General features: G+C 34.8%; 1 long non-coding RNA gene across 3 annotated transcripts; it reads right to left on the bottom strand.

Annotated features, from left to right (window-relative positions):
- Positions 1-419: 419 nt before the first annotated feature.
- LOC118483830 lies at positions 420-5,516 on the bottom strand. Of its 3 annotated transcripts, XR_004871794.1 has the most exons (6): positions 5,410-5,516; positions 5,139-5,321; positions 4,932-5,045; positions 3,051-3,446; positions 2,334-2,670; positions 420-2,210 (listed from the first exon to the last, which is right to left on the bottom strand). It is a non-coding gene; the product is annotated as an uncharacterized LOC118483830 (long non-coding RNA). The 3 variants fall into 3 exon arrangements; XR_004871792.1 differs by lacking the exons at positions 420-2,210; positions 2,334-2,670; positions 3,051-3,446 and adding exons at positions 4,439-4,558; positions 4,696-4,844 and having other exon boundaries at positions 5,410-5,504; XR_004871793.1 differs by lacking the exons at positions 420-2,210; positions 2,334-2,670; positions 3,051-3,446 and adding exons at positions 4,440-4,558; positions 4,696-4,844 and having other exon boundaries at positions 4,932-4,989; positions 5,410-5,502.
- Between the last annotated feature and the right edge of the window lie 6,609 nt (positions 5,517-12,125).

Below are 12,125 nucleotides of genomic sequence, written 5' to 3'. Positions count from 1 at the left end.
AATTGCGTGGATTTTCTCAAATTGTACATAGCTACAATATGGTGCTTTTATATACAATATAATTGCTTTAAAATGAAAGGTTAAACACGCTTGAAAACAAATTTAAAAAATTACTCCTATCAACTTTAAAAAAAGTGTGTAACTTCGTTTTATATAAATATATGGAGAGAAAAGTACAATTCATGTATATTTTACGTTTTAGAAAATTTATACTCTTTACCAATATTTAGTTGGTCTGCCTTTAGATATTACAAAATTTTAGCTGGACCATTCATGTAGATCAAAAAGTTTCTGTAAAATAAAGAAAAGTTTTATATAGTTAAACTATTTATTAACTTTCCCTTCAGTGACCATAAAAACATCATTGCAAAACAGGTCATAAGCGTTTTTCACGTCTCAGAGTACAAAAGAAACGATAATTACTCTGAGTAATACAAGTATACTCACCAACCCTATTACTATTACAAAAATTGTAAAAGTTCCTAGCGCCCCAAGGCAGGTCATAAGCGTTTTTGTCACTGTTGCTTTTAAACGGCATACATATGGCTCCCCATCCTAAAGTGAGATTGCCATGAAGGAGAATCTGCAGCTTATGGATCTTCATAAGCCGAAAACATCTCTATAAACGGACCCAAGTAACCTCCAAATGGTTCGAGATTGGGCTTTTCGCTTCCAAAACCTCTGATGTTGGTCATTTGCTTCAACGGCAGGTGATCAAAATGCATACAAATCATCTGAACTTGGGCCTTTAGAAATTGAGTTATACAATAGCCATGCTCATGAACTTGGTGGGCCTTTAGCATCAGCTTATTCACCGAGCCCAGCCCTCTAAGGAAGCCCATAGACATCAGCCAGATACCCCAACCAGGGCCTTAACAATGTATCCCATACTTTGACCACCTATGTATGCAGTTTGTATGATCTGTTATCATGCAAAACCTGTACCTGTAACTCGAAGCTTGGTCATATATGCATCGCAGTCTCATACACTGAGCACTTGACACTCCCAGACAGCAAGAAAATGATCAGAGCCAGATTCAATAACCACAGAATTATTCTATCACACTTCCAGACATAATCCAGCACGAACATCAAAAGCAATATAAAACCCAGCACCTGGTATATCCAGCTTTGCCCAAGGATGTGCAGACAGCTCAAGAATACCTCAGCCTTGAAAGACTTGTTGTATAGACACAGAACTATGGTTTTATGCTTTTGGAGGGTATCATGGTCATGTAGAAAGATGTGCTTCCACACATGATGTATCCAGCTCTCGGCAGCCTTTGACATCGAACCGATTAGCAGTGCCTCCGGGTCAAATGAACTTTGGGTTATGCTTTTACCTCAAATACTTTCTATGTTAGAAATTATTACCTTTCTGTATCAAACTATCAAACAAATATAATTTGTGGATAAAATCTGCAACATAAATAATAAGCTAATAATAAACACAAAAAGTAAACTAAATGTATTTGAAACATAATCAGGTTACCATCATGTGCATATGGCCAAGCGAGAGGCAAATTGCCTAAACTAACAGAATGTGTTCGCGATTCATTAATTCCCATGGAATATTCTTGAAATTATAAACATGATGTAAGTGTTGTTGAATACGACGCTTTATCACTTCTGAAACTATCTCGGCATCTAGTAAAAGCTTCGTTTCAGAAATGTTTGGTTCAGATTATGCCACTCGCCAGTTTCAATCCATAAAAAAACTACCCATTTGAAACCACCCAGATACTTACAAAATAAAGTACACATTCTAGTTTTTGTGATCATATTTAAGACCCTAACTACTTCAAATATGAAAAACGGATTTATACAGAAACTGTTTTGGGTCAGCCCATTCAACCCATACAAAAACTACTATATTTAACCCCCAAAATACATACAAACTGTTTTGGGTCAGCCCATTCAACCCATTTCAACCCATACAAAAACTACTATATCACCACCCTCATAAATTTAAATTATTTTCAGGTAATTCATGTATGCCAATATAGTTATTATAGAGAGAGCCCAGGCGCAAATAAGGCCCCTGGCCCAACAAAACGCCATGAGTGCGCCTCACGCCTTTAATAACTATGACTATAAAGTTGAATGGCTAAAAGTGAAAAAAGAACTGACAGTAATCACTGGCTACTTGCTAGCTTCAAACAATTTCACGACGGTTGATCTTGTTAGTGAGGACATTGGTGATATACGACCTTTAAAAACAATTAACATAAATCAGTATGTTGTGCCAAATAAGAGCAATAAATGACCTTAAAAAAAATTAAAGACATCAAATATATTACAATGTAAAAGACACCAAAAATCAGTTGTTATACCCATGTTAGGTAGCAAATACTTGAAAGGTGACTCTCTGGTTCAGTGTGACTCAGTTGACTGGACTTTGACCCATCTCCAAGCAGCTCCTTTCTGTCCATCGAAAACCCTAACACGAAACATTTTCTAGTGGTCGTAACCTTGCCTGAACACGTCTTCGTTGGCTTGCTAGTGGTGGTCTGTTCTGCCATTGCCGGAATCCCATCGAAACCCTAGAATGGGTTACCAAAATCATACCTGAGGTGTAGTTGTCTTTGATTTGAATAGAAAAAGCTGGTTGAGACTCTTATTGACAGGACCAATATCATTTCCACTTTACTCTAGTGCTTCTTCCAGAAGCTAAAAACACAGTTAAGTCTTTCTAGTTAGAAAATAGAATGTCCGTGTTGTAATTAGTAACAACTTTAAAAAAAAAAACTTAACTTGATTCAGGCATAGACCATGTAAATGACATATGTATGAACACAACTCATCACCCCAAACAAATGATAATACAACCGCCTCTAGTTTCTATCAAACATATTATTGAATTGGAAAAAAAAAACACAATTTGCATACAGGAGTTAGGAATCCATCACACGTATAAATATTGGTGGATCTAGGTTTAAAGTTGATAACACCAAATTAAAATAATTGCTAAATCTTGGGTTCTAAGCAAATTATCAGTGACCAAAAGACCAGCATATAAGTCAAAACATACGAAACCATCTTTAAGATACCTGTATCAGTTGTCTGCAAGCTTGTTCCCATGGAGGATAGATGTGTCCTTGAAAATTTTGAGGGCTACTTATTACACGACTCGACTCACAGCCACTTAGAAAGGTTTCTTCACAGCAAACACAAAACACAATTACTAACATAAACTAAAACTCGCAATGAGTGATGAAAACTCAAAATCTTACCTTAGGGTTTGTCAAGTGTCTAGAACCCCAAACAGCTTAAAATCACCATCTGTGCCTCCAAAAGTCGCCGGAATTCTAAAAGCGGAGACAAATCAATAGTTTGCACATATAATACCGTCGACGTGACAGTAAAATACCTGAGATAGCTGGAAATGGGGACATACACCCTATACCCCACAGCCCCAACAACCTCATGGAATCTACATACATTCCCTAAATTACGCACACGCAAAATAAATCAATCAAAAAAAATTAACAGAAAAGTTCGTACAATGTTCAAAAAGCCAATGGCTTGTGCTTCAACGGAGAGAATCCCGATGCAAAGCTTGAAAACGTGTGGAGCCATGCGAAACCGATTTAAGAATGTCACCTGACACGCAATGCCCTACTCTGGGTGCTCTTTGCACAGAACTGGTGAATAATGACTGATTTAAAGGAAACGTCGACTGATAAGTACCGGAATGACTTCAAATCGAAGAAAGAGCACGTCTTGAGAGCTTGGCTGCTACACGTAGCATTGTGCTTCTCTGTTACGCAATGTAAAAAGAAGACATAATTCTTTCAGTTCTATCCATGCAAGAACATGATCAAAGAGAAATGTTGTTTAAAATTTAATCCGTTACAACATATAATATGTTCTAACATGTTGCAAAAATTGACACCTTTGTTTCTTGTAGTACTTACCAAAAAGTTCCTTTTCTGCTAACATCCATCGAAATCGCTAGTATTAGACTGCATACCAGAGACTGACATATGGAATTTGTTTCAAATCCTTTAAATAAAAGGTCAGCTCTCTCACGTATGAAATCACTAATCAACGTACAACTCTTTTTAGATTAAAAACTACAGGTGGAATACGCATAGCCTAATAGGCAAAAGTGCTCAGCAAAATAATGTATATTTTGCAGTTGAAAAGGCTATATATTTGACATAAACAATCAAAATACTGCTGTTCTTTTTGCTACAATAATTGACGATCAAAATGCAGCTCTTTCTTTCGCTGTAGAACGCAAAATAACTTAAATTTGAATTTCATTTCATTTCAACCTCTATAAAAACGTATCTCTATAACACAAATCCAATCAAACCTATCACAAATAATTCATCAAACAAGTGGTATACAACACATATGCACCACAATATAAGAAGCATTAGAATATAACAATGACATGAAAACAAAGGACATAAAAGAAAATACCTTATAGGTAGTATCAAAGCCAAAATTTGTAAGTGCTTCTTTACATTTCATTCCCCATTAATGGTCTTTCAGCATTAATGGCTCGAGTCTTCAAATTCTTACTCTTGTAGGGTACATATTCGAAATTCTAAACACATAGAAGAAAAATAATCAGCAAGTATTGAAACTATGAGATCTAAATTGTGAAAAACCATAAATCCACCTGGAAGGTGACATCCCTATAAAAGAGGTACAATGTTCAAATATGGTGTATACACAACTTACCCTTTAATCAGCCAACATCAAGACTGTTTTCAATTGAAATTTCCTCCCACAGTACACAAACAGGTCCTCAAGACTCGGTCCTAGCAAATCAATAATTAAAACATTATCCTCTCCATCTACACCAGACCATTTTATGGAAGGTATACCGCCTACAAGTGAAAATAAAACATTATAAATCATATCATTCAGAGTGAAATGAAAGATAAACATATAAATCTGCATTGTTATATTACTACCTTCGAGCCCTGTTTCTTAACCAGGTTGTATCCACTCCAATTGCTGGATATGTTCCGCCTGCAACCGCTCCTACCCGGAATCTATCGTACATCTCAATTAATTGGGTTTTCAACCTCCAATTTACAAGTATAAGAATGTTTGCTGGAACAAAAATAGAATGTTTGGTGGAACAAAAATAAGAAGTTATAGGATAAACTTGTTCTCACCTTGAAGAAAGATGGTTCAATAGCTGCCAATGGATCTAATTGTAAACAATAAACGGCATCCATGTTCCCAACAATGATAGTTTAGATGATGAAGATGATACCTGCACCGGTGGTTCAGCCTCCGATGGCTTTATCTTCGCCGAAACCCTAGTCTCCTCCACCAGAGCTCAGGTGTCGGAACCACTGCATTACAACCGGTAGTGGTCACAATGATTACAGAAAATTGTAATAACGAAAGATTTTCAAGATTCCTAGAACAAAGGTTGCAGACCTTCAACGATCTTGTCAAGAAACGGCATCTGATAAGAGATCTGGCATGATGTTCTTGAGTCGTAGAGAGAGAGAGAGAGAGAGAGAGAGAGAGGATCTGGAGTTTTGCAAGACATCTGAGTTGTGAGAGAGAAGGAATGGGAAAGGTGGATCCGTGTGAACACAAAAACAGCCATCAGATTATGATCCGTGTGAAAAAGTGAAAGAAAATGGACGGCTGTTGATGGATCCGGGTGAAGGGTAAAAGTATTGTGTTTCTTTATGCCTTAAGACTTGTACATTGTGCATTGAGGGTGTTTTCAACACATTGCCGAATTACCATTCTGTCCTTCCTATATCCTTATTAAAGTAGTATAGATATATATATATATATATATATATATATATATATATATATATATATATATATATATATATATATATATATATATATATATTACTTATGAACAAGATTATATCTAAAAGATTCATGCAAAAATAAGATGAAAATACCTAAAAGCAAACTAAAAATATAATATATAAGATTGTTTATGCTGTGATTTGAAGATTGTTACTTGTTTATTTGATCTAGATATGATGAACATCATATGAAAACTTGTTAGATGATGTTTAAAAACATAATCTAACAAGTGTACATGAAAGTGTTAAAAGGGTTATGTTAAACTTGATGTTTATTAGATGATCATAATATTTGATGTTATAAAAGTATATGAAGTTTTTCACTAAAACTTATGCTTTTAGAAAGATTTATAAAAGTAACATACAAAATGGGTTTTCAATAAAAGTTTGGCAAAACTAGAAGTAAAGTATAATTTTTGAACAAGAAAACATATGTAAAGATCATACTAAAACCCAACATGTTTATGAGTTCATCTTGTTAAAAGTATGTTATAAATCTCATATATTTTTGTTTAGAAATGATATGAGTAAATTGTTGATTTGAAAAGAAAATGATATGTTAATAAACATTTCAAAGGAACTATAGCCAATTTTTCATAGAAATCATATGTTAGAAAAACTATCATTTTTGACAAAGTCTTTACAAGAATACAAGATTTGAAAGAATGGTTTTTATAAAATCAAAAATAGATATAAATATATATTTTTGAGAAAATATATATTTAGTGATCTTAACAACTTATGTGCTATGTGTTTATTGATTGTATTAGTTATATATATGAAAGTTAGGAACTTGAATACAATGATACAAATAAACACAAGACACATTACAACTAAAGACTTACAAGAATACATATAAACACACCTTAAAAGCAAATTATGGACCATAAGTAATATATTTGGTATACTTGTGGAAAATATATGGTTACTTGTTCGGTCTAGAAAACGTAGTTTACCAAGTCCTTGATATATTACATATTATAGTCCGATACACTTATATAGTCCGTATATTTAATCGTATGTCCGTATTGTCCATAAGTTGTATCAGAATACTCGGATCATCCGTAATATGCTTTTAAGGTGTATTCATATGTAATCTTGTAAGTCTTTAGTTGTTATGCGTCTTGTGTTTATTTGTATCAGTCCCTAACTTTCATATATGTAACTAATAAATCAAATAACACATAGCACATAAGTTGTTTAGATCACTAAATATATATTTTCTGAAAATATATATTTATATCTAGTTTTCGTTTTATAAAAACCATTCTTTCAAATCTTTTATTCTAGTAAAGATCTTGTCAAAAATGATAGTTTTTATAACATGTGATTTCTAAGAAAAATTGGCCATATTTCCTTTGAAATATGGACTTTGTCATGTTTAATAAAACATATCTTTTTCTTTTCCAAATCACCAAGAATTTACTCATCTTATTTCTAAGCAAAAGCACATGAGATTTATAACAAAAACTTAACAAGATGAACTCATAATCATGTAGGGTTTTGGTATGATCTTTATATATGTTTACTAGTTCAAAAATCATACTTTACTTCTAGTTTTATCAAACTGTTATACAAAACCCATCTTGTATGTTTCTTTTTATAAATCTTGTAAAAACATTATTTTTAGTGAAAAAATTTAGATGCTTTAACAATATCAAAGCTTATGATCATCCATTTAACATTATGTTTAACATAACCCTTAGAACACTTTCATGTACACTTGTTAGATCATGTTTTTAAACATCATCTAACAAGTTTTTCATATGATATTCATCATAACTAAGTAATAAGCTTTAAATCACAACACAAACAATCTTTTATATCATGATTTTTAGTTTGCTTCTTTGTATTTTCATCTTATTTTGTATGATTGTTTTAGTTAATACATGTTCTTTAAACAACATATACATAAATAAGTATGAAAAAGGGATTTAGAAGGCTCACTTCTAGCTATTGTGGCTAGGGATGATCTAGATGATGATAAAAGCAAAGAAAAATGATGATCTTGATGCTTGAAAGCTCTTGAATGGAAGGATATGCTTGCTTCAACTTGTGGTTGCTTTAGATCCTCCTAAGTTCCATGAAACTCCATCTTGATCATCAAGGAATGGCTAGAAAATGAAAGTTTTTGGTGGGTGTTCTTGGCTAAAATGATGAAGGTTGAGAGAGTTTTAAGTATGTAAAAGTTATGGTGAAAAGTTGTAGTAATGTGCTTAGTAAATCAAGTTACCAGTTGTTAAAAGTCTCCAACTTTCACCACTTGCACAAGTGGGTGAAATATCTAAGATATTTCAACATGTGGGCAGGGGGTGGGTCCCACATTGCGGCTGAGAATGAGGGGGGGGGGGGGGTTGTCCATGTTGTGAACTTGTTTCCTTGTTTTAAAGTGTTAGAATTATGAGAAGGATGTTAGAAAGGCTTTAGATGTTTAAGGGATTTAAGTGTTTCAATGTGTTAAGTGACCATTACTAGCCTAAAATGATCCAAATAATGTTAGATGGTCACTAAAAAAAGATTAGATATCGTTCCGATATTCGTTTGGCGTTGGTTCCGTTAGTCGTTAATTGAATGCTAAGCTTGTGTAAATTGTAGGAATTGATTTGATTCTTGGTTAAGACGATACCCCAAGGTATTCTAATATGAATTCTAGGTTAAACGAAACTTTTGTACATTGCAATAAATTTACAATGCTGATTTCTGCTGAATTTCTACAGAAAAGTGTTGAAATTGTGACTTTTAGTGCTTTTCGGGCAGTTTTTATTGTTATCGGATTTCGGGAAGGTATTAAACCAAACCCTTGCATTCCTAGTTTGGGTTTAATGTATATTTGATGTTGGACTTTCGTCTGTGTCCTAAAGATGTCATTAAGATGGTTTTTGCGGATCCTGCGTTTTTGTCAGCACACTAGTTCACTAGGTACTATACTAGTTGTTTCGATGCACTGTTTAAACTGTTTCAAATGTAATCAATAAAGATGAATCATGTGCATCATAAATAAGTATTCCATGAATATTCTAAGTGTATGTCATGAAATATGCAGTTCGGATGTTTAAAACACATAACTGTATAGCTAAAAATGAGTAATTTAAGTATACGAAAGTTACCGGAAAGTGGCAATTGTCACAATGAGCAACATCTGAGAATGATTTTGGAGCCGCTGAAGAATGAGAAGTTGTATGCCAAGTTCTCTAAATGTGAGTTTTGGATTCAAGAAGTTCAATTTCTCGGACATGTCATAAATGTAGTGGTGTTCAGAAAAAATTGTAACCAAATAAAAACCGTAAACCGAACCGTAACCATAACCAAATAAACCGACCCGAATAACGATTCGGTTTTTGGTTTGGTTTCTAACCGAAACTGAATTTTGAATATGGTTTTTGGTTCGGTTTATGGATCCACATTGTATTTTATTTGGTTTATTCGATTTATTTGGATAACCGAATAAACCACTTAACTTAATTAATTATTAAATAAAAATAATAATATTTTATAAATCATATACAATTTATTTGCCCAAAATAGTTATTTTTATGCAACCCAAAGTACCAAATGTAAACTTAAAAGCCTAACTCAAAACCACTCTTTAAGTCATCCAATGGTTTCTGTGATCTATGTTTTGAAACTTTAACATTGTGGTTGTGTCTACTACTTTATGGATGTGTTTGTTTTATTTCGCAATAAAACTTTCTTGTATTCATATATTGTTAGGTGTAAATTAGTTGTGATGTTCGGAAGTTGGAACACAAACATAAATATAAATTAGGAAAAAAAATACTTAAGTACAATTTGGTTAGATTTGGTTTATTTGGTCTCTAATCGAAACCAACCCGAATTGAATTTGGTTTGGTTTGGATTGGTTTGCATATTCCTTATTTGGTTTGGTTTGGTTTTTGGTTTGGGGTACAAAATTTTGAAAACCGAATAAACCATAAACCGAACCGATGAACACCCCTACATAAATGAGAAAGGTATACATGTGGATCCGTCAAAGATTGAAGCGATAAAGAAATTGGGAAGCACTAAGGACTCCTTAGGAGGTGCGACAATTCTTAGGACTTGCTAGGTATCATCGGAGATTTCTAGAGAATTGCTCAAGACTCGCGCCGCCAATGACGTTATTTGTCACACCCCAAAAACGTTGCAGCGGAATATTAAACGTAGTGGAGACGGAAGTTGGTGCCCATTTATATCTTGTCGAGCGATGCATTTTATTGTTGGACATATTGATTTATTTTAAACATAAGTTATTAAACATTACGTTTTAAGACATGACACAACCACATAGTTAAGATGTCTTTGCTCCTCACGGATCTTATTACAAAAGTCCCAGAAACTTTAAAAGTTGTCCAACATATTTAAACAAAACAACATGCATCATCAAACACAAGATACACCATGATTTCCCGAAGCCGAACTCAAGTACCTGTAGAACACGTTAAAATCAAGTGTCAACACAAAGGAAGGTGAGTTCACATATTCATTTACAACCAGTTTTATTCCAAGGAAAACTTTCTGATTAGGTGTTTATTTGAAAACATCCATATAATTTTTAGAAAGTCCATTTTACTTCCTTACTAAAATCCATGGGCCTTCCGTCGGTTCATCGATCCGACAACTGTAATATATATGTTTGTGACAACTCGTAACTCGAACCTACTTTTGTGTAACGTTACGTGTTTAAATGAATTATTTAAATTGAATGAATGCATGATTTTGTTATATGGTATGTATATCAATTGAATTACCCGATTGCACAAGTCCATGTGGGCCGGTCGCACAAGCCCTTATGGACTCCACATGAACCGAATGGGCAGCCATGTTGGGTTCGGCCCATCATGTTGTTTGATTAGCACTAGGATATTGTAACCACCTCACAATTGTTACCAAAGCACAACACACAAACCCTAACACTCCCCTCTAGAAGCCGGCGACCTCCACATGCCTCGAATTTCTTCTTGATTTCATTCCCTCTCTCAATCGGTTAGTGAATTATGTTTTGTTACAAGGTGTTATGATTCGTGTTTTGATATTATGGTTAGAATGGTAGACATGATAAGGAACCGTATGTGATGTTCTTGTTAATCGGCCCACATATAGGTTGAAGGATGATGATCATGAAATCGTTTTGTTATGAATGTTAGTGATTCATGATGCATGCTAATATGTTTCGGTATGATGATTATTGTTCTTGTTGATTTTGACTCGGCTAGGATTCACATGAACTGGATGCGAGAATAGTTGTTTGAATATGTTGTGATAATTGTTCATATGAATCGGCTTAGGGTTCATAAGAAAAGTTGAGATAAAACCCTTGTTTGATCTATATTAGATTAATCACATGTTTGAAAGTTGTTAATTGATAAGACTAGATAAGGAAACTGATAAATTGTCTGTAACCGAATTGCTTGATTATTGGGATGATTGAACACAAATCGCACAAAGGCCTTAGCCGTACAAGAAGCCCTGGTCGCACAATAGCACATGATCGAAAGATCACACAACATCTTGTGGATCGCACAAGATGTTGGGCCACACTCAAAGGTCTGATCTGTTAACGTTACTGGGCCCAAGTCCGTAGTCGCACAATATGTCCACTCGCACAAGCTTCCTAATCGCACAAGAACTAGCGAGTCGCACAAGTGTTATGTTACCAACTATTGGGCCGGGTGTGTAGTTGGGCTGGGTAATCAGATCGCACAACCCAAGCAGATCGCACAAGTCTGCTTGGATCGCACAAGGCCACATATATGTGACTGATTGGGCCGGACAGTCATTGGGTTGGGCCTGTCTGATCGCACAAATCCAACGAATCGCACAACTTATACATTTCCACTTTGGGCCGCATGTGTTTGGGCTGTTTATCTATTTGGGCCGATTACCAGTGGGCTTACCTAATCGCACGTTGTTTGATTGTTAAAGTGTTGCCATGACCTATACGTGTTTGTAACGTGTTAACCTTGTGTGAAACATACGTGCTTTACCTGAACCAAACCTGACTTGTATGGTAATCCTGTTAGGACGTGTTTGATCACCTTTAAGTCAAGTAACTTTGGTATAATCTGCCGAGCAATCCCAGGTGAGTTCATTGCATTTTCTCAAGCATGCGTCCCGGTGGTTTGGGACAACTGGTAAACATTTGGAAGGGAAACATTGGGTAAACAACTTAATCGGTTTTGGATATTGCCTGGAGGGCAATGGGGGTAATTAGTTGATAGCGCTATTAGGTGGGAAACCTCACACCGGGCCGTAAGGACGGGCGTGAACTAATTATCTGGATAGGGCTATGGTTGTTAGAGGCACACTCCTCGGATACAT

The sequence above is a fragment of the Helianthus annuus genome, chromosome 11, assembly GCF_002127325.2.
Source record: "Helianthus annuus cultivar XRQ/B chromosome 11, HanXRQr2.0-SUNRISE, whole genome shotgun sequence".
In the NCBI taxonomy this organism is placed as follows: domain Eukaryota; kingdom Viridiplantae; phylum Streptophyta; class Magnoliopsida; order Asterales; family Asteraceae; genus Helianthus; species Helianthus annuus.
The sequence above is the reverse complement of the archived record's forward strand: the minus strand, read 5'-3'. Positions and strand labels throughout refer to the sequence as shown.